Source organism: Frieseomelitta varia, unplaced genomic scaffold (assembly GCF_011392965.1).
Source record: "Frieseomelitta varia isolate USP_RPSP 00005682 unplaced genomic scaffold, Fvar_1.2 scaffold_204, whole genome shotgun sequence".
NCBI classification, from domain to species: domain Eukaryota; kingdom Metazoa; phylum Arthropoda; class Insecta; order Hymenoptera; family Apidae; genus Frieseomelitta; species Frieseomelitta varia.
Window position 1 is genome coordinate 125,271 of NW_025109795.1, and position 22,664 is coordinate 147,934.

Consider the following 22,664-nt stretch of genomic DNA (forward strand, 5'->3'; position numbering starts at 1 on the left):
CGGATTGCGGGTTTTTAGACGTTTCTGTTGAGTTTAGGTTAAAAATTCATACGACGCAAAATATACACGTAAAATATATCCTGATAAATGCAAAGTAATCCGTTTGAATTTAATGTTTCATTAATATTAAATTTAATAATCTTAAGTAAATTTAAATAAAATGTTTACTTTTTCATCTCTTTTAGCACGAGGATGAATTTTTGTGCAATCGTGTTTGACTGGTTTCTTAGAACGTTTCTGAACGCTCTGCCATAGCAATAACGATAAAATTCTAAAATCTACAAACAATAAACCTAAACCCCACTTTCTCCGGTTGAAATCTCGACTCTCCGACTTAAATCACACGTCTCAACTTTCTCCGCTGCATAATATTATGCATAATGAACGCTACGCATAAATCTTGTTCTTCAAATCGTTAAATCCAAATCCTTGAATTACTGTTATTACAAACACAGAGGTAATATAGGAATCGAAATGTAAAGAAATAACCGCTCTCTATTAATTATTAATAATCGAGGCTTGAACTACACTTTCAAATCTATCATCTTCAAACACGTCGTATAAAATAAAGTAAAACAGATGTTGCTCCTACAACTATCTTCACGGAAATATAAATTCACATAAACGTTCGTCTGTCTGTTAATTATTAATAATTATTGAAATATTCTCGACAATGCAACAGATTCGAAACGAAATTGTTCAACGAAGACACCGTGTGTATTACTTTTTTGAATCACAATAAAATAAATTACAAATTTTTATCAATTCGTGAGAAACTAAAACGAACGCGTAATTCCATAAAATGTCCAATAATTCCAAAATGCAAAACACTTTTAAATATCTTCGTAAAAATATAAATTTAACTTGAATGATGTATATAATGTAATTACGTAAATATTCTCTACGACACAACAGACTCGAAACAATTATTCTACAAATTTTTGTCAATTCGCGAGAAACTAAAATAAACGCGTAATTCCACAAAATGTCCAATAATTCCAAAATGCAAAACACTTTTAAATATCTTCGTAAAAATATAAATTTAACTTGAATGATGTATATAATGTAATTACGTAAATATTCTCTACGACACAACAGACTCGAAACAATTATTCTACAAATTTTTGTCAATTCGCGAGAAACTAAAACGAACGCGTAATTCCATAAAATGTCCAATAATTCCAAAATGCAAAGCACTTTTAATTATCTTCGTAAAAATATAAATTTAACGTATATAACATATATAATATAATTACGTAAATAGTGTATATAATATAATATACATAAATATTCTCTACGATACAACAGACTCGAAACAATTATTCTACAAATGTTTGTCAATTCGCGAGAAACTAAATTAAACGCGTCATTCCACAAAAAATGTCCGATATGTGTGCGGAACAATTTCACATTGTCTCGGTGCGATCGATTATTTAGAAAAGAGACATGGAGAAACAAAAGATTAATTGTAGATTGGCCGACAACGTTCGAACCGAGGAGGGAACCAAGCGTGGAATCGGGTGAAATCTCGCGAGTCTGAGCAATTATTATACGGCGGTTGGTGGCGGTCGCTGGTGACGTATGGTTATTCAGAGATGCAAATGTGCAGTTTCTGCGGCTGTTGGCCGGCCAGCACACGCGCGTCCCACTTTTCTTTCGCGGTCGGAATTTTATTCGCGGCCTTTCGCGCACCCGAGACACCGACACGCAGCGCGCCGAGAGAGACGGTGTGTCGCGTCCCCTTGTGACACGATAAAACCGAACGGAGAGACTTCTCGCCTCCACTCGTTGTCAGCGTGGCGTTTGCCATACTTTATTTTGCGGTGAAACGCAGCACGCGATACCGCGGCGCCCAGCGTTTTTTCACGGGATCATCGCCAGCGTAGAAAAGATGGAAATACTCGAGGTGTAATAAGGTCTTGCCTCGTGAAATGTCGGTGACATAATTAATACTACCCACAGGTTTAGTGACTACCAATTATTAAAATCGTAACAGGTTTCGTAAAATACGTCGATTTACTCTTAAAGCTTGTAGCATGATATTAAACGTGAAAATCGATACATATGTATTTTTTTAAAAGAGTAATATTTGTTTTTTTTTTTTTTACTGGTACTCGAGTGTATCAATTTATTAATGTTAAAATTGGAACATGAAATTAAATGTGAAAGTCGATACGTTTTTTTCAAGCAGTGATATTTGTTTTTTTTTTAATTTTTTTTAGTTTTTTAGGTTCTGTGATAAGATGAGTTACCAGCACTTGATTATTGATTAATCAATTTAAAATTGTTGCAACTAAAGCATGAAATTAAATGTGAAAATCGAGGCATTGTTTTTTTTTTTTTTTTTTTTTTTTTTTGGCTACGAATTATTGAAGAAATTTTATTATGACTGAATTAATGATGAATTTATCAGTGACTCGCAAAAATTTGATTAAACTTCAAATGTTAAGTTTAAAAAGAGACGAAAATTGTAAAAATAGCCTAATAGTCAAGGTTCGATACAAATCTCTCGGAAGCTGAACTCGACATTTTCCAAATTAACATCGTTCCAACATAATTACCTATGTCTAAAACGCATGACACTTTCATAATATATGTACGTATGTACATTTGTAGAATAATCGTAACTTACTTTTATCATTTAGAGTTGATCGGTATGGCTTTCGAACGATAAAAGAAACTCTTAGAAATACCTGAAACAGAAACAAACGAGACATAAAATTAGTCTCAGTAAAATTAGTTTAGTAAAAGAGGGAAATCAAAACGAAGCTAATTAATTAAACTTAATTTTCTTCAAAAATTATCCAAGAACGTGAAAGTATAAAATACACTATAGAAATGTAATATGTATAAAACATGTGTAATACGAAATGTAACATAGAAAACATAAAATATTTTATTGAAACTGTAGTGGGACACGTTTGCAACGATTTGCATTAAAATTTGAAACCAATCTGAAAAGTAGAGTAGAATCATTTCATAAAAATTTTGAAAAGCTTCGCAAAAGGGTATAGTATCAATCACCTTCACAACGAAACATTCTCTAACCGATCTAGCAACGAAAGAATTATTATTCTTTCATTCGAATGATTTCAGTGAGAAACTGGTAGAGATGCAACAATTATTTCTCGAAATAAATTAAATACAGCGCAAGATTTTGAATTATTTGCACGTATTACGTAGACGTCATGCTTTCGCAAATAACCTAACCCAATCAAAATGTTTCACAGATGTTCACTCCACGAGCCAAGAGAAGAAAAATTTCGACTCGACTGGCCGAGAAGTAAAAAAAAGAAGGAGGAGAAGCAAATCCCTCTCGTCGGAAAGTTTCCGTTTCCCAGCGACGTTGTTCAATCGAGCATTGGAAAGCTGATTCCGCGAAGGGGGAGGAAAAAAAGAAAAAAAGAAATAGAGAGGAAAAGAAAGAGAAGTGAGAACAGCGGGAGAGTGACATAAAGGAGCGCGGTGTGGGTGTAGGCGATTCTATCTAAGTCCGAGGGCAATGCACCGTGCGTGCACGACGGTCAGAGACTCGCGTCAGTCAGCTTCTCGTTCCTTCGAGAATCTCTCGATCTCCTTCGGTATGCCGACATCGTGCACACTGACGTTAAATTCTCCCTAGGCACCTGCGATCCTCGCGCGAACGGTTTCTTCAGCGCGACGCTTACAACATCATTTCTCGCCTGACGATCGACTGATCGCCAATCTACAATTTTATTAATCTTGGAAAGAAGAAAGGAAGGAGAGGTTCTCGACTTTGTTCAAAGAGTAAAATATATACAATTTTTTTTTATATTTTTTTTTTGGAAAATTTGTCAAGTACAGTTATTACATGTCTCAGCGTTAATATTCAGTATATTAATACACAGTATGTATTAATATATTCAACGTCTTGCGTTGGAATCTTTTTTGTCCCAAAATTGCAATATTTTCTCAGTTTTAAGTGTATTTATGATATACTTGTAATGTTTATATACTAAAATATATATACTAGAAAATAAATAGTAAATATAGTAAATATATATATATTAAAAAGTAAATAGTAAATATAGTAAATATAAAATAGTACTAAAAAAGTAAATAGTAGATATAGTAAATATAAAATAGTACTAAAAAAGTAAATCGTAAATATGGTAAATATAAAATAGTACTAAAAAAGTAAATAGTAAATATGGTAAATACAAAATAGTACTAAAAAAGTAAATAGTAAATATAGTAAATATAAAATAGTACTAAAAAAATAAATAATAAATATGGTAAATATAAAATAGTACTAAAAAAGTAAATAGTAAACATGGTAAATATAAAATAGTACTAAAAAAGTAAATAGTAAATACAGTAAATATAAAATAGTACTAAAATAGTAAACAATAAATACGACTATGTTCGAATATTTCTCAATTTATTTTAAAAGCTAAGTAATTTAATATAATAAAATTTTAAGATAGTATGTATATTTATGATAGTATAGTATATAAGATAATAAGATAATAAGTACAAAATAGTATATAAATATACGTATGTTTCCTCAACTAATTCTGAGAAACCGCGAATTTGAAAAGTTTACGAATTATTTAGTTTTCGTATTTGCAGTACTTGAAGATCGGAGAAAATCGTATCGAAAATCGTATTACACTTCATCCTTGCTTAGTTTCTCAGAGTCCTCGAAATATTTCACTTCAATCATTCGTTTCAATCCACACCGTACATCAAAACTTCGATTTCTTCGAGAAAACAAAGAATTCGATAACAATTTGATCTATCGATCGAAACAAACAAATTTAACGTCGAATTACTGAAGTCTCTCCAAATCGAGAGAAGGGAAAACGATTTCGGCGTTGCGTGTGTCGAAGGTTGAAACAGTTTTAGGGCGATTAGGAGGACGTGCAACGTTTTAAGGAGAGAGTGAGGACGAGTTGATAGTCGCGGCTTCAAAATCAGCTGTCGGGCCTCACGCCTGGAACGATTACTCTCCAATGCTAGGAAACAGCGTCTTTTCAGCGGCTGAACAACCGAGAACCGAGTGCATGCTCTTTTACTCCTACGTAATTCCACGTTTCAACATGCTTGTGCCACGTTAATTTATGGCCGAGATAGCGTCATTGTGACAATCTAACGACGTTGCATTGTCGCTGGAACCACTAACTGCTTAGCGTGACACGAATATACATTTTTCGAGTGCATGAAGGAAACCAGCGCATGAAAGCTCGAGGAAGAAAGAATATCAAGAACACGAGTTCGCGAGAGCTCGTGCTATTTCCCTGTTGATCCATCAAGAAAGTCACAGTTGGTTGAGTCAGGAAATTGAAAGAAGTTGTAATATTAGTTAATAAACTAGATTGCCATCTAGCGGTGATAATTTAAGAAAATAATTTAAATAAAATGAGCGTCCCTGTTATATATCAAAAATTTATAGAAAAGAAAAATTCTCGCTTTCTTTTTTCGTCTATGAAAATTTTAATGAACTTCCTTTAGATTGATCTAACAAAAGTTACAACTGAGTGAAATATTGGTGTATACAGGAATTTAAAATTGTATGAAAGAATGTTTTCGCGAGATTTTTGTATTATTTTTTTCTTTGTCTACTAAAGAAAATTAATTAATTTGTTGAAATAACGAGTAGAGGAATTATATGAGAATATTGTATAAAAGAAATTTTTGATTTTTCATTCACGAAAATTTGCTTATCGTTTGCAGTTAGAATTTCTTTTTTTTTTTTTTTTTTTTTTTGTTGTTTGAAATTTTTTTTTTTTTCGTTGATTGAAATGCTTCTTTTTCTTATCGGAGAAGAACTAACAATAGAGCGTGGTTCTACAGTTATAAATAGATTGTTTTGGCAATGACGCAACGGTGTAATAATAAAGTAAATAGGACAGTGATACGTGAATATTCGAGTCAGATGGTATTATATAGAAGTACAAGAACACGAATTAGTCGAATGAATTTCATCGGTAAAATTCAAACGAAAGTTATAGTGAAAATTATAAATAGAAAGGGCAGAAGGAAAGGGAAAATTACAAAGGATAAAAAAGAAAAAAAAAGAATCATAGAAACACGAAGACGCAGGTGGCACATGTCTATAATTCAATAATAACAATATAAAAGGAAGAATCTTCTCGTATTTTATGATTTTAATGCTACTTTCAACGCAAAATTAAACAAAAAAAAAAAAAGAAAAGAAAATTACAAAAACACGTAAATACAACGAAGTGACACACGTGAAATTAATTAACAATTTAACAATAAAAAGAAGAAGCCTCTTCTACTTCTGATATAATATTATTCTCTTGACTTTAAGTTAAATACAAAGAAAAAAAAGTAGAAAAGAAAAGAAGAAAGAATGATAAAAAACACGAAGATACAACGAGATGACACGCGTGAAATTAATTAACAATTTAACGATAAAAAGAAGAATCCTCTTCTATTTTTGATACAATATTATCATTTTAAACTTAAGTTAAATAGAAAGATTTACAAAATGGAAAAGAAAAGAAGGAAGAATGACAGAAACACCAAGATGCAACGAAATGACACGCATGAAAGTAATTAACAATTTAACAACAAAAAGAAGAATCCTCTTCTATTTTTAATACAATATTATTCTCTTGAACTTAAGTTAAATGGAAAGAAAAAAAAAGTAGATAAAAAAAGAGGGAAGAATGACAGAAACACCAAGATGCAACGAGGTGACACGCGTGAAATTAATTAACAATTTAACAATAAAAAGAACCCTCTTCTATTCCTGATACAATATTATCATCTTAAGCTTCAGTTAAATGGAAAGAAAAAAAAAAAAAGAATGGAAAAGAAAAGGAGTAAGAATGATAAAAACACGAAGTGATAACGAGGTGATACACGTGAAATTAATTAACAATTTAACGCGGTGATACACGTGAAATTAATTAACAATTTAACGAGGTGATACACGTGAAATTAATTAACAATTAATTTAACGATAAAAAGAATAAAAGAAATTTATCTACTTCTGATACAATATTATCATCATGAGCTTAAGTTAAATGGAAAGATTAAAACAAAAAATGGAAAAGAAAAGAAGGAAGAATGACAGAAACACCAAGATGCAACGAGGTGACACGGTTTTTAACGCAACGTCGCGGAATCAGGGGAGGGGAGGGTTGAAAACAGGCGAAGCGGGCCACCGGTTGGCTTCCGATATTAATTTCGTCGATCTTAATTGACCCGGATGCACCCTGTTCGAGTCATTGGCTGCATTCATCAGCGGTCGCGTTACACGGGCCAGCGGCATCGATCATCCGCGGCAGTGACATATGTTTCGTGTGCCTCCGACTTCAATCCACGCGACATCAGAGTAATTGGGAACGACTTCCGTGTCACGGAAACACGTTACGATGTTCCCTAACGAAGCTACGTACCCTTGATTCCCTCCACTTTGCCAGAATTGAACGATCGGGCGATCAAGAGAAAAATTTCTTTCTTTCCTTAACAATTGAACCTTCATTTATTACAGCGTTTCAAATATCGTTTGAAACAGTTATGTTTATATATATATATATATATATTTTAATTTTAAATTTTAAATATATATTAATTTTAAATTTTAAATTTTCGTTGTAAAAATGTTTATATATATATATATATAAATTTAAATTTAAATTTTAAATATATATTAATTTTAAATTTTAAATTTTCGAGATTCTTTTTAATAATTATTCTAATTTTTATTTACACGCGAATGTTTAAGGATAAACACGGTGGAGAGTACATCGTCACGTTTAGTTTGTTCAATATTATTTTTCGATTGAAAGAAGTGACCGTAATTGATAATTATTTTTTCGTAATTATTATTACGAATTATTATTGTTAATCAATCATTAAGAGGAATGATATTCAATTCTGTGCTATCAATCTCTAGAACGCGGAATAAAATTAAACAAACGAACTTCAGTAATCTAAATTCAAATTAACGACGTCTGTCGTCCATCCCAGAGGATCACAATTGCAAAATAGAATCGATCTTAAAGCTGCGTTTCGTGAAGAAGAATTCCCGCGATAGGAATTCGCGTTATCGACGATCAAACAGACCGTTTATCAACAAGTTCTTCTTTATCCTAGAAATAGCCTAGCGCACGCACACGTAACGAGAACGAACGACACACACACACACACAGAACGATTCTGACAGGAGAGGAGCCGAGATAGAACGGACGTGAAAAATCCGCGGCACTTTTGCACGGCCGCGTTTGCTCGTGCGCCTGCCAGTCTGCAAAAGTCTTATCTATAAGTGAGCTTCAATATTTGCCGCGTGCCACGGATGAAAGTCGAACGTCGAACCGGCGGCGGCACAAGTCGTTCCATCGCGTTCGCGATAAAACGCGTCTGAAATGAAATCGAGCTCAAAAATCGAAGAGAAATTCAACTGCTCCTACAGGACTCGAATAGTTCCCTTTCTTTCAATGGCTCTCTTTCTTTGAAACTTTGCGTTTTACTTGGAAATCGTGGCGAATCAATTTGATTGACCGGGATTTGATTTATTTTGGGGTGTATTTTATGATTGTTTCTACGTTTTATACTTGTCTCTTCTTTTATTTCATTTTGTACGATGTTCATCCTATATTTATTTTATTTTATATTATTTATTATTTTATTTTATTTACATTTATTTTATATTATTATGTATTTAAATAATAAAATATAATTTAAATTAATAAAATAAATAACAAATTACATTATTATATATTTAAATAATAAAATACAATTTAAATTAATAAAATAAATAACAAATTACATTATTATATATTTAAATAATAAAATATAATTTAAATTAATAAAATATATATATTTATTTTATATTTTATGTCACTTTGATTTTATGATTTCACGTGATTTTATTTTATATTTTATTATACTATATTTTATATTTTATGTCACTTTGATTTTATGATTTTATGTGATTTTATTACATTATATTTTATATTTTATTATTTTATATTTTATTTCATACTTGTGTTTATTTTATATTCAGTTTTTCACGCACTATTTCGAGATATTTCACTCTTCGAGTTAAATTCAATTCGTATTATTTAGATTATGATATATAAGACAATAAATTTCTTTGGAAATTTACGATAATTTAATTTATGTAATGACGACTAAACTGTCGTGTGAGACGTCGCATCCGATACATGGATTATATGTACAATTATGCGATTGTGCGTATTATACCTCCTACTAGAAGTTATGTCAACGACAGTAAATTTCGTAATCACCCATATCTGTGTGATTGCACGGAAAAAACGCCGCGTGCCACGTGCTTTCACTCTCTAGATATTATCGTTTAGATTATTATGCATTTTTAACGCTAGAACTACCGACGATTAAAGCATAAAATTTCCATTGTCAGAGACACTGAAGAGAAAAATATAGAGAAACTTTCTAACACAACTTTATAATACTATGCAAACTTTTATTCGTATATTTCACGAGAAATGTATTGCCTTAACAAAAATTTTTAAAAATGTCTAACGAAAAATTACAAGTTGATCACTCCGGCCACTTTGGTAGTTCTGGTGTTGAATTTTTATGAACTAAAGAAACGGAGCCTAAATAGAAATTTGTCTCGTCTACTAAATATTATAACGAACACTTTACTTTGTATATTTTAGATATCTTTTAAAACGACGAGGATCCAACGAAAGCTGGAGAAGACTGAAACGTGCAACGAGACTGGACAAAAGTGAAAATAGATACAGAAATGATAATCCCGATGAAAAATGCAACGATCGTTAAGATTAAAAAATTGAAAGAGAGAAGGCAGACAGGCGCAGCTGCAAGCATCAAAGAACAAAGATAAAGTATAAAACGTAGAAAAGAAGGATCTGCCTCGGCGGATGGAAGAACAAAAAAGAACAAATATATCAAGAAGTAATTGAAACAAAACAAAAACAGAAAAATTGAAAAATTAAGAGACTGAAAGAAAGAGACTAACTCTCACAGTCTTCAGGGACTGTAATTCTAAAAAAAAAAAAAAAAAAAGAAACAGAAAGTCTGTCTCTTTACGATAACGAAAGATCTAAAAGAGGGACTCGATAGATTCGAAAGGTTGAGATCAAGAGAGACTGGGTGGGAAAATTGAGAGGTCGAAAGGTTGCAAGGAGAGAATAACAGATAAAAGAAAGAAGGAGAATCTCGAGGGACGATCCGACGATCTGAACGCCGGAAGATTGAGAAGAAAAAGAGGAGGAGAGGGAAAGGAAAGAGAAAAAAAATTGGAAAAAAAATCGAAAGATCAAAGGAGAGTGAACGAGAAGAGTGTCTTCGGTAGAAGGAGGAGTGGTTGGCCACCCCTGGCCTGGATACCGCCGCGTGTTGTTCACCTCCGTGTGAAAGTACTCGCGGCACGCACACGCGAGCACGCATGCTCGTGCATCGATTCGCTCGCGCGTGCAGTCGCCTCCATCTCCGCGTGTGTCGTCCCTCTTTCTCCTTGCAAATTCCCTCCTCACACTCATTCTCTCTCTTCTTTACTTTTTCTATTCGCTCCGTCTCTCTCTCTCTCTCTCCTTTCGTGCATGTACACACGCGTGCACACGGTGTACAACCACCGTCAAACCATCGTCGTTCATTTTCGCGTGTAGAGAACCTGTCAGCTTAGAATTCGTCAGAAGAGACGTTGACTTGGGACGAATGTGCCGTTTTTTTTTTTTTTTTTTTTTTTTTCAGAAGATCTTTCTACCATTTTTCTGGCTTGCGTCGGGAACATCTTCGTGTATTGTCGTGTTTGACGAGGTATTTCCAAGTTGGTGATGATGACAAAAATGTTACACTTAAAATTATATAATTATAAAAATATTATATTATATTATATTATATTTGACATTCGTATTTAAAATTTTATTATATTTAAAATAATATTATAATTAAAATATATTTGATATTAATAAATTATCTTAATAAATATATAAATATTATATACAATATAATATAATATAATAAATATATAAATAGTAATAATATAATATTAATATAATATAATATAATAAATAATAATATTACATAAATATTAATTGAGATTAATAAATTATTATTAAAATAATTATTAAAATATTAATATTATATAAATATTATTAAAATATTAATATTATATAAATATTAATTGAGATTAATAAATTATCATATATCTTCCAACACCAATAAATAATTAATTATACATGAAATTTTGAATCGATGTTAGAAATTTTTTTAATAATTCAAATTATTTCAGGATTATTTTTATCAATACATTATTCTTCTAATATTGATTTTGCTTCTAAACAAATCTCTCACATTATAAAAGTATTAATTCAAGATGATTAATTCGTTTAATTCACATAAATAGAGCATCATTTTTTTTTTAAAATTTATACTCATATTAGACGAAATTTATTTTATTATTCATTTATTTATAATTTATAATTTTATTTCTATCAACTGCATCTTTACGATATGTATTACCATGACGTTAAATATCATTTAGCTATAGTAATTACCAATTTATTATCAGCATTATATACCTTGTATTTGTCAAATAACTGAAACGAATATGAGGAATAATTTTATTATTATTAATTTTCAATAATAATTTAAAATCTTCACGAACGATCACTTTTGCTTCTGTTTGTATTTCTATTTTTCTTATATAGTTTCGGTTTCAGACTATCGATCAATCGAGAATAAGAATCTCTCTGTCGTACGTGGCCGATCGAAGTCACGTCTGTCCTTCTTTTCTATAATAGTTCTTTCCACGTTGCTCTTTTCACTCTCGTTTGTGTGACTTTACAAGTCCACCTACTTTCTTCGTCTCTGTTCCCAACTTTTTCCCTCGCTCCCTTCCAATCAACGCCTTTAATTTAATTGTGTCCCTCTTACTAGCTTTTACTTTCTTTCTCGATTTTCTTTCACGAAGAATGTAAAGCTTTCAACATCTCTTCGAGATTACAACTTGCGTAACCTTGAAGATCATAAATAAATTGTCTGAGAATTTTTACAATGTCATATGTATGAATTTCAATATCACATCAATACACGATTCGTAAAATATTTTCTGCTGCTTCATCGTTTGTTAAAGTACGTAAATTTCATTTGAAATACAAAATGTGTCTCTGCGTGATAACAGTAAATTCATGTCAGGTTTTTCTCGACGAATGTTAAAGTTTAATAGCAATTATTTAATAACAATATTATTAATAATTAATAATTAATATTGTTGCAAAAGATTTCGTCAGTTGTTGTAAAATTTCTGAGAAACTGCCAGATAATTCTTTCACTGTTATATTCGCCTCGACTAATTCCTTTTCGTATAATTTGGAAGGTTAAAGGAAATCGAACTGATCGAAGCTATCAATCTCTAAAGTGAGCTAACGTTTCTTTCCTTAACGATCGAATAATTATTTCAAAGACGAGTCGCACCCGGACGAATTTTACTTCCGAGGAAATCTTACAACTAGCTATTCTTGGCCAATGTGACAAGTAATAAATAGCCAAATGGGAAGCGTCTCTCTCTCTCTCTCTCTTTCTCTCTCTCTTCCGTTTAATTTGCTAAGTTCAGCTGCACACGGTATATATATATATATATATATATATATATATATATATATATATATATATACACAACTAACTAACCACCCGAGCATGAATTCTCTCATCTAATTAATTGCTCGGCAATTTTCAAACCACGTACGTGTCCTCTGACCGCCGTCTTCCAGGAGGAACCGGCTCGTTTATAAATAATCGATGGGCCCAATCTCGGTTAAACCACTCGAACGGTCGTTCAACTTGAATTGCGCGATCATTAGACCGGGGAGTTACAACGTCGAATTCTCCCGTTCTCTCCTCTGTTCGCTCGATTCTCCTTTCTCCGCGAGGATTTTCCCCCGCTCGCTTCGAGACCGTGCACGTGCTCCTTGTGTCACGTTTATCACGCGTTCGCGTACGTATACGTATACGTACGATATAATATTTTGCACTGGTATTTTCGCAGATTTTTCACTCGAAGGAGTTGAAGTCGTCCGTCTTATCTCGGTTTCCACTCGACGACGACGACGAGAGGAAAAATCGTTCGTTTATCTTGAGACTTGAGAAAAAGTTGCGCGACCATCCAGCTGGTCTCGTTTCGAAGCGGGAAGCTTCCAGCTTCGAAAGCTCTACGTTAGGTTTCTTCTTCCACGTGTTTCTTTACTGTGAAAGTGTGAAAAGTTCGAATTGTAAAAATTCGAATGCCCTGGAAAGTTTTTTTCATCGGTTGCATACTTGCTGAAACATTACAGAGTTGACAATAATTATGATGACAGAAATGACAAAAAATCAGGAGAAATCTCAACACTCTGAAAAAAACACCCCTTTAGCAATTATTTTCGTACTGTTTCTAATCTTCTTGCAATCAATTATTTTTTTAAGTCCGAACGACACCAACACATCCGCTGTTGAAACGTTCTGCCAATAATTAAAAATTCGTTGGGAACGTATAATTATTGTATAATTATTGTATGTATAAACTATTGAATGTAAATAATTATTGAAAATCCATAAATCATAACACAAGACACGTGTATAAATATTATAATGTAATTGTGACTTTTTAAAATTATTGGTACAACTACAAATTAATCCTTTCTTCAGTGGACTTTCAATTCTAAATTCAACAATTTGATTTCTACCAAGAGTTAGCAAATGAAAACAAAATGTTTCCTTGCGTCGTTAGAAATTAGAGGAAGATAATAATAATAATAATAGAGTCATTAATTTAAAATTAGAAAGAGGCTACGACAGGCCCAATGATCCAACTTAACTCCTCGCAGCTAGATTTATCAGATTTCTAACCTTTAAATGAATTATCGAGGCTGTCGCAACTCTTTTTAATTTTTAATTAATGATTGCATTATGTTTTGATATAATTAATACAATACAACATCAACGGACAATACAATCGTTAATCAAAAATTAGAAAGAGCTTAAAGGTTGAGAATCTCTGAAAGGTTAGGAATCTAGCTGCGAGCAAACTACAATGTAGCATGTAACTTGTAATCAGTTCCAATAATCCACTTAAAGGTTAGAAAATGATCAATCGAACTATATGTAACAATACATACTTACTTAATTACAAACTCAAATTGGAAATCACAAAAATTATCAACCCCTATTTATTTATTCCTCGAAATTACCTTTATTCACTTCTTTAGCAAGTTCTTAGTCGAGACGAAACTTTCACAATTTTTATTTTAAAAACCAAGTCGCTAATGAGACTCGAAACAATAACAATATCCTGCAATCTCGATCCCAACACTGTACCGCGCAAACGTCACATTTTTGGAGCAACAGTCATCGATATTTCGACACGATCAGCGCGAGTTTCAGCAGGACTCTCCAGTGCCACAGAGAGAGAGAGAGAGAGAGAAAGAGAGCCAAGAGAGGCGCATAGGAGCGGGCTGATGTACCGTTACAGAGGCAGAATGGCGGTTGTTAGTGTGGCAGTGTGTTAGCCGGGCAGGATCACGTAGGTAGGTAGGTTGCCGGCGTGCTTCTCCGCAAGAACAAGTGTAGGTGTACGCACGCGGGGTGAACGTGCGCGCTGGCGACGAGAGGAGGAGCCGAGGACGCGAGGAGGACGAACACTAGGAGGAAGAGGACCCCGAGGCCTCGCCAGAGCAACACCACCGCCGAAGATCTACTGCGATCTTCTCCACCTACCCAGCTAGGACGCAACATCTGCTCGTAGGTAGTCGGGAACCTGTCCCTACAAATCTCTATAACTGCTACCGCCGTCTCGCGTTCGTCCCTTTCTTCTGACCTACGCGAGCGAGAAGACGCCCCACTGTCCGTGCGATATATCAGAAGGCTTTCCTTCCTCCTCTATCTTTTCTTCCTAGGTCCTTTCCTCATCCCGTGTCACGATATCACGACGAGCCGAGTTCCTCGATCTGCTGTACGGTTCGATCGACGTACAATGTCGCGTTTCCTAAACTGAAGTCTCTCTGAGGCGTTCGAGAATTTTCCCAAAATTGCAACATTTCCTCAGTTTTAAGTATATTTAAGCCATAGTGTATAATAACCATAGCTGTAATGTATAATCCGGGCGAAACAAATGATAAATTTGCTGCCTCTCAATCATTTCTGTCCAGTGATATCGTACCGACGAGTTCAAAATGGAAAGGAGAGCGACGATTTCGGTCACTCGTTATGGTCCGCAATCGGTTGCCAGTCGCAGGTGGCCGATATGTATGTAAAACAACATCTTTCTACGTGCTCGATACAGTCACACTTTTCAATAGATTATATCCTGTATTCTAAAAGTATCATTTGTTTAATGTAAAAAGGTATTTTTCGTTTATCGTTCATTTAATAAAAAAAAAAAAAATATTTTTCCACGGCTTATTTCGACGCTCGTATCCTATATTCTAAGTTACTTAGAATTATCGTTCGTTTAATTTAATTTAATTGATGTCGTTCAATTTCGATTTAATTTGTGCGTCAAGGGGTTAGGTCTCTGGACAATTTGGACATTTTTAGAACGATGGTGTTGCTCTTTATGTTAACTAGTATTTCCTTTTTTTTTTTTTTTCTTAAATCACGAGCGTTGGTTACTTAAGGTTTGCGAGACTTCGCGTTTCTATGAACGCAATTAGAAATTCGTGTCGGCTGCTGGATTTTTTGTAATTCAGCGATGAGTTTCTCAAAAAAAAAATAAAAAAAATAAAAACATTCAATGATTCAGTTTCTTTTCTGAGGCTCTCTCAGAATTAATTGCCTTCTCAAACTTTGAGAGAATATTCTACAATATATTTTCATAACGTTTATTAACGAATATTCTACAATATATTTTCATATAAGATTATACTCTTCTCAGAATTAATTGCCTTCTCAAACTTTGAGAGAATATTCTACAATATATTTTCATAACGTTCATTAACGAATATTCTACAATATATTTTCATATAAGATTATACTCTTCTCAGAATTAATTGCCTTCTCAAACTTTGAGAGAATATTCTACAATATATTTTCATAACGTTCATTAACGAATATTCTACAATATATTTTCATATAAGAGTATACTCTTCTCGTTGAAGGGTCTTCCCTTTCTTTAAATTTCATATTTCAATGATATTTCAATGTAACAATGTCGCATGTATCTTCGGAGAAAAAAATTCCTCTGCGTCGAGGTTCGACAAGAAACGATCAGCAAACATTTCTCACGAATCCACCAGCGTCCTCCTCGCGAAGATTCCTCCCGTTTATGCGAAATTTCTGTCCCTGTCTCTTATTTAAAATTTCTCTCGATCTGGTCCGTTTAAGAGGCGATTAAAGGGAGGCCTGACTCGAGGGGTGAAAGTGGTTTCCGTCGAAAGCTAGCGGGTTGGAACGACGTTTAAGGCTGCCGCGGAGTTCACCGGAGCCGGTTATTCAGCGAGCAATTCAGCAACGGCAGTTTATCAAGTAATAACAATTTTATAGTCGGCTGAGCCTCGCTCGTTTGGCTACGTTCTGCTCGCTTATCGCTCGTGCAAGTTTGGCAGTGTCCCGCTCTTACGCTTTGAATATTTCGACAAAACTCTCGACGATAAAATGGCCGACGATTAAATCATTGTGATTTATTGCAATATTCATTATAAATAGAAATTAACGTACGAGCAAATGCATAACGTGTAATATTTATATTTTATTGACGCCGATGCAGCGTATTGATAAATACCTCAATTTATTGAAATTTTATGAAATTGACGAACGTAGGAGTAAGAACTGGAATTTCACAATTTCAATGTTTAAAAAAATGGTGTTTAATGATGGTATTGGGAAACAATTGCAAACGAAATGTTAAGAAATTAGACGACTACGTTTTTCACGTAGACTGGAATTGAAACGTGAAAATAACAACTGTGCAAGAGGAACCGATTCAAAGTAAATTTCAATTATGAAATTCAAAATGGTAAAACTTAATGTTGTCGATCATTTTTAAGTCTTCCTTCTTATCAGATTTCGAACTGTGCAACAGGAAATTTCATGTGATCTTAATTCATTTAACCAGACAGCAATTTCTTCCTCTATTTTTAAAAGTTAAAATTGGCCCTAATTCCATCTTCTCGACAAAAAAATGTTCATCTCTGTTAAAAAAAAAAAAAAAGAAATTCTCTTCTACGACCTCGGGAGGATGAAAAACTTCGTCGAGAACGTCGCAACTTGCACAATATTCGATCTTAAATCTCGTGCAGAGAACAAACGTAACCGAAAAAAAGACGACTCGAGGAAGAAAGTGCGAACGTCGGTGAAATGGAGCAAATATTTGCCGAAGCTGCGCTTGGGCTTTGCTTTCTAAAACGCGGAAGTGTTCGCGAGATTGCGCAATCGGAGTCAGAGTGCATCCGACTGCCGATGGCGCGTAATTCGACGAATCAAAGGGACGTAATGGTCACGCGGAGAATGCTGATTTTTGACATTCCACCGCCACTGGACACGTCTGACCCACTTTCGATACTCGCAACGCGCCAACGTTCGCCCTCCCCACTTTTCTTCCAACCTTATATAAATTAAATTTATTTTTAAAAAAAACTAGATATTATTAAATACGACAAACATTTAATTTCTAAATATTTTACAAAAAAATAATATATATATATATATATATATATATTAAAATAATATATATAATAATTAAAATTATTAAAATAAATTAATTAACCTTGATATAAAATAAATTTGGCGTATTTTCGACAATTTTCCACAGTACAACGTGTCTCTCTGACGACGATTCGTTTCTTGAAGCTTCGTGTGAACATGCCAAATCTCTAGACCTTCATAAGGGCTCATTGTGTACACGTTGTGTTCCTAACGAGCGATTGTCTCGAACAGATGCTAAGACACAATGAGCCTATTCGACCGATCGGTACGTTGTACCTATCGTTGGATGGCCGTGTACGATCCAACGAACGTTTCACGGAATTAGGAATGCAAAGAGAGAGAAACTAGTCGCCATTAACATCCCTGTACACATTCGTTGTAGTATCATTTAATTTCGGAATTATTATATATAAATGTGCCTATATCACTTTTATATTTTTATATTTTATAAATATAATATATTTTATACTTTTATATTTTATATATTTTACATTTTATAAATATTATATTTTATATATTCTATATTTTATAAGTATCATAATATTTTATATATTTTATATTTTATAAATATTATAATATTTTGTATATTCTATATTTTACAAATATTGTAATATTTTGTATATTTTATATTTTACAAATATTGTAATATTTTGTATATTTTATATTTTACAAATATTGTAATATTTTATATATTTTATATTTTATAAATATTATATTTTATATATTCTATACTTTATAAATATCATAATATTTTATATATTTTATATTTTATAAATATGCCTACTATCACTTTTATTGCAATTCTATGCCCAATAAATCCGATTCTTAGGTTTAAGAATCTTTAAAGTTGAAACTTATCATTTTCAAATTTATCAGAAAAAAATCCGACGAAACAAATAATCTCTCTTTCGAGGAATATTTTTGAATATTTGTCGCACAACACCCAGACTGGTGAGAATCGACAGGCAAGGTTGAACGATCAAACTCGATCAAACGGAGTTTAGTTTTTCGGTGGCTGGTGCAATAATTGAACGTCGTTTCGCGGCTACTTCATCGGCGGAGGCGTGCGTGTTACGCGGCACGGAATCACGAAATGTAGGACGCCCGGGTCTAGGCTGAGTTATTCAGATTAATTGTCTTTTAACTTCGTCGAGGCAGAAACGGTGCTGGCGTGACAGTCAACGCGGTCGCGCTTTCGCGACTCGTTTATTTTCATTCGGATCTGTCGCGTTGCCATCCCCTACCCCCGGCGAGAAGGCTCTGATCAAGCAGAGATAACGATCGCGACTCGACGATCTCGATAAAATATACAAGATACCGATAAAAAGAGAGCTTGCAATCTCTAAAATACAGGCTATATGGTAATTTTCATGACAGACAACACTGTGACAATTAATAACGATCAACTGTGACGTTAATCAACGACGTTGGCAATAATCAATTCATTCGCAACTTCGTTTCGTGAAATTATAAGTTACGTCTGTTCAGAATTTAATGTTCCCTTTTCGACGAGTGAATTTTTGTATGTTTAAAATAGATGATTGAGATATATATGGTGGTCTGCAGGAAGATATAGAAATCTTTTGTGCTAGTGAATTTATTTTTAATATAATGTTTCAATATTATTTAATAATATGATATTTAAGTTTAATAGTATAATATTCGAATATTTCATATATAATTGAAATACCTTTATATTCCAGTGAAACATGAAGTTTTTCGTGCGTGATAACTGTAGGAGACTTTGATAAATACTTTGTCCTTGTGCAGATGCAAGATTGAAATTCTATGAAAATTTGTAACCAAGTTTGAGAGGAAACTCAAGGAAGATACAAAAATTACACACTTGTAGAAACAAAATAATTATCAAACAACACGAGATACAGTTGCAATTATTCACAGAATCAATAATATTCGAATTTCGCCGAAGGTTTCGAAATTTTATAATAAAAAATTACTAGAAAATTCTACAGAATCTTATCTCAGAATTGTTGCATTATTATTATCATATTGCACTATATTATTATCATTATAGAATCAAATCTTAGAATTTCACTGTAGAAACTGAACAGAAATCTTAGAAAATCCTACAGAATCTTATCTTAGAATTATTATTATTATTTTTATTATTATTATTATGATAATGATATTATATTATATTACCATTATAGAATCAAATCTTAGAATTTCACTGTAGAAGCTGTCTTGAGATTTTGTAACAAAAATCTTAGAGAATCCTACAGAATCTTATCTTAGAATTATTACATTATTATTATTATTATTATTATTATTTTTATTATTATTATTATATTATATTATTACCATTATAGAGTCAAATCTTAAAATTTCACTATAGAAGCTATCTTGAGATTTTGCAACAAAAATCTTAGAAAATCCTACAGAATCTTCCATCTCAGAATTATTATTATATTACCATTGTTAGAGGATCAAATCTCAGAATGTACAACGCGACGCTGTGTACAATATGTGCACGAGAAATTGCGCAGATATTTATCTTCCAATGCAGGCGGGATCAACGAAGATGCATCCACCACGGAAGTGGCGTGTCTTTCTTTCTCCCTGCTGCTGGCTCGTGTTGTCATCGATGAGAATACACGACACATTACATCGCTCCATGCATCGATAGTTACACGTGTCGTTGATATTCCTTTTCGCCATTGTTTCACGCCGATTCGATGAGATAAGTGTTAATGGCGGCAACTGGGATCGGTTTTTAATATCGCGTTGCGAAACGCACCGCTGATTGACGACAGGTTCTCCTTAAGCACCGATGACGAGATCTCGCGTTCGTTTGAAGCTCGTAATAAAATGCAATTTTCCTGTCCACATGCTTGTCTTTTTTTCTTCCCCCTTTGTTTTTCATTTGAATCTGCATTCGCAACGGGAGAAAAAAGAAAGAAGAAAAAGAGAGGAAGAACGAGGAGGATTCTTTTAATGGTTCGACGATACTAGATTGCGTCGTATGTTTCAATCAAGAGTAAATTGCGGATATTTATGCACTTTTGTGCTACGTTGCTTTGTCGAGAGTGTGTAATCGTAAAGAGACTGTAGATAAATAACATATAAATTTGCGTGAGAAGATATTTGTAACAAATTTCCCTCCTCTTCCTCGATTTTTAGAGATTTCAATTTTTCCGTTTTCAAAATATCTCTCACCGCCCGAAAATAAATAAAACTCTCTCGCAAATAAGACGACGATCGCTTACAATTCAGAACACTTTTTACCGAATGTAATTTTGTTGCTTCGTGACAAAAATTAATTAGTGAAATTAATCTGACCAACGGTGCCATTTTTCTTGCAAAATTTGCACATTGAAATAACATTGAATACTAATTAACGCTGATAACAGAAGAACGACAAGAAATTGTCTCTCTTTCCTCGTTCGTGCGAGTTATTTATAATTATCTGACCGACTTGCAAGAAAACGAAGTCCAATCGAGCGAGAAGCTGCGAGGGACCTTTTTCCGAAATTTGTCCTGGAAGATTGTATGAGCATTTTCTCTGCGAATAAATAATTGCTCGGCAAATATCCCGATTACCGTGTGCCGTGTGTTTTCTCTGCTGTTTAAACGCTTGTTAAAGGAACTTTCGTTCTGGCAAAATGGAGGAAGAAATTTCCTTTCTTTTCCTTCGTTTCTTTTTACGTAAAGCCGTGTAATTTGTTAAATTTGTAAAGCTATCAATGGCTTGGTTTCTCGTTTGTCTAGTTTGTTGCGTCTGTGTTTCAAATAAATTTCACGGAGGATTTTCTCAGAGAGATGAGATCTCCACGGATTATTTTTAGAAGACCACGATCGTAGTAATCGTCTCAGTAATCGAAGCATAAAAATAGAAAGTGAGCGTTATGACAAGCGACACCTTGAAACGTAATTACCTGCTACAGGGAATCTATCCAGCAGAAGCTAAAGAATTATCCAGAAATGTCCAACAATGTTATCTGAAAAATCATGTTCTTCTACGCCAAAAAGTCACGACGGAATAAAATTTCACTTTCAATATTCATTTTCATGTATGTTCAAGTGTGTTCGAATATATTGCCAATTGATCGCACTATCGATGAGAAAAACATGTAAAACTAATAAAGGTAAAGGTAAGTAATACGAAACAATATTTGTAACACAAAAATAGTAACAATAACAGCAATTTGTGCCAAAGTTTATTTGAAAGTTTAAATAGAAATTAACATTGAAATCATCTATCTTGTATACAAGTGAAAAACAACAATGAACTATTTTGCACTACAAAATTTACACAAAAGTTCCACTTAGTTTGTTTGAAAATATTGCAACCATGAAGCAAAGTAAAATAATATTTATAATATTCACATAAACCAATACAACAACTAATTAATACGAAATAATATTTGTAACATTGAAATAGTAACAATGTAACACTCGAAATTTGTGTCGAAGTTTATTTAAGAATTTAATTACAATTAACACGGGAACTGAGAAACAGAAATACGACGTTTTCCTCGAAGAGCTACGATCTTCCACGAGAATTGATCGAAGCTTCTGCGAAGCAAGCGCGAGAGAAAGAGAGGGAGAGACGAGAGAGCAGTGCCCTCCGCTCGGGAGAGAAGTCCGTCACGTACGATCGATCTAAGCCAAAAATCGTGGATGTCGGACTACAGTCCGGCTAATTTTAGAGGCATCGATCCCCGACTGGCAATTTTATTCCTTTCACGCAACCTGGCGAACGCGCAGAAAACAATAGTGAACGTGCGCGCGCGCGCGTTATCGTAAATAGCCGCGCGTGATTTGCATAAGCGCCACAAGCGTTCACAATTTACCGAGTTTTCAAGCTGCCTCGTTGCAGTTTCGCGAACATCAGAATTTTTCCCGCCCGATCGAATATACACTGCAATAGTGAATATTCGCGTCGATGGTAGAATTATCGTTCTGTCGAATTCCGTTCTATCAGAATTGTCAGGTCGATATTGAAATACATGGCGAAATATTTCGAAATTTATATTATTATAAGTAGCGTTCACACTATTGACACATAAGTGACG

At 33.5% G+C, this 22,664-nt stretch overlaps 1 long non-coding RNA gene across 1 annotated transcript in view; it reads right to left on the reverse strand.

Moving 5' to 3' along the window:
* Positions 1 to 2,151: 2,151 nt before the first annotated feature.
* The window catches only part of LOC122526960, a 135,810-nt gene continuing 115,297 nt past the window's right edge, over positions 2,152 to 22,664 (reverse strand). The window contains exon 3 of the long non-coding RNA XR_006306253.1: positions 2,152 to 2,693. This is a non-coding gene — a long non-coding RNA (uncharacterized LOC122526960). The remainder of the gene's footprint in view (positions 2,694 to 22,664) is intronic.